The sequence below is a fragment of the Fukomys damarensis genome, unplaced genomic scaffold, assembly GCF_012274545.1.
Source record: "Fukomys damarensis isolate Sample0158 unplaced genomic scaffold, DMR_v1.0_HiC HiC_scaffold_9, whole genome shotgun sequence".
Lineage (NCBI taxonomy): Eukaryota > Metazoa > Chordata > Mammalia > Rodentia > Bathyergidae > Fukomys > Fukomys damarensis.
Genome location: NW_022900921.1, coordinates 5,727,053 through 5,728,845, shown reverse-complemented (window position 1 = coordinate 5,728,845; position 1,793 = coordinate 5,727,053).

Here is a 1,793-nt window from a genome sequence, read left to right as displayed (position 1 = left end):
AGGGTCTCGCCGTAGTTCAGGCTGGCCTTGTACTCACTACGTAGCCCAGGCTGGCTTCAAACTCATGATGATCCCCAGCCTCAGCCTCCCGAGGGCTGAGATTACAGGTGTGAGACACCACCCTCAGCTACTGCGTGATTTTCTCTGCGTTTTCTTCCTTGTTGCAAGACCGGTGTCCCCTTCTGTAGACGTCACGTCCTCCTGCGGTGCTGCGGGCAGAGGCGTGGCACCTGTTCCCTTTGTGAGGAAGCCTCCCGGGCAGGCTTCTGCTCTTCTCCCATTACTTGGCCAGAGCCGCCTATAGCAGCTGCAAGGAAGGAAGACAAAAAAAGGAAGGAAGGGAGAGAGGAAAAAAGCAGTACTGGGTATCGTTCAGGGGTCCCTGTCTCTACAGTAGCAAGAAAAAAAAAAAAATTGAAATGCTGGATTAGTCGGCCTACGAGTTCTGCCACGGAATAGCAGTAAGGAAATCGAGAGGGATTCATAGGGACTATTAAGGACAACCTAATTTTTGTTTGTTTGTTTGGTTGTTTTGATACCGGCAGTTGAATTTGGGTCCTTGCACTTTCGAGGCAGGTGCTTGAATCACTTTGCTAAATCCCCAGCCCTTGTTCTGTTTTCTTTGGTAATAGGGATTAAACCCCAGGGCTTTTGCCCTGAGCTACCACCCCAATCTTATTTTTATTTGTTTATTTATTTTGGGTTTTTTAAATGTAGGTAAACATTGATTAGACAACATAATTAGTAAGTAGCACAAAAAAATCAGTAATATAATCGCTTAGTGAACTTAGTGAGATCCCAGATGTTTCAACTGCACTTTCCCAAGAGAGGTTCTCTTTAGGCAGATGAAACCAGACCCTGAAGGTATAATTAACTTTGTGGTCATTTGGCCAATTGAAATCCTTCAAAAATCAATTCCAGACTTGATTCTAGTACTAAGGGCCACTCTGAATGATGAGGGTAGAAAGTTCAACAGGCTTCTTGTCTTATTACAGGGAAAAGAATAACCCCTAAATGGTTCAGACAGTTCATATATATCAAATAGCCCTGATTTCAGTGAGGAGTCAGTTTCTAATCTTCATAATATACAACTTTTAGAACTAAAAGGACTAACTTCTCAAGTGATTATAGAGTAGCTGCTTTGTCTCGTTGTTGCTATTGTTGTTGTTGTTTTGGTGTTTTTGTTTTTGTTTTTGAGACAGGGTCTCACTATGTAGTTGAGATTGACCTGGAACTCACTATATAGCACAGGCTGGTCTCAAACTCACAGCGATCCTCCTGCCTCAGCCTTCGGAGTGCTGGGATTCCAGGCGTGCGCCCCCACACCTGGCTACAGTAGCTGCTTTGAATGTGGCTTTTCCATTAAAATGCCAGCTGCTCACCCTTGGAAGGTAAATTTTTTTTTCTTAAAACTTTTTAATAGTCAGTACACGTTTTCAGCCATTATGATTACATTCATTTTAGGGATAGAATGTAAATTCTTATTAAATAACGTAAGAGTTTTTAAAAGAACAAGTGAGAAAACAGGCTCCATGAAGAGGTTTTGTTCCCTGCTGTGTCTAAAGTATCGCTTGGGCAACAGGATCTGTTGAATGAATAATTATCACAGCTGATGTTGCTCAAATATTCAACAAAATCACAGCATTATAAAAATATGTTCTGGCTACAAGCATACTTAATACAGTAATAATAAAAATAGGTTTGGAGACAGTCTTATTTTAGGCAACTCAAGAGTTCAAAAGGAATTAAGAGGTAGCATTGATTCTGATATCTCTTTTCTCTCTAAGTCTGTG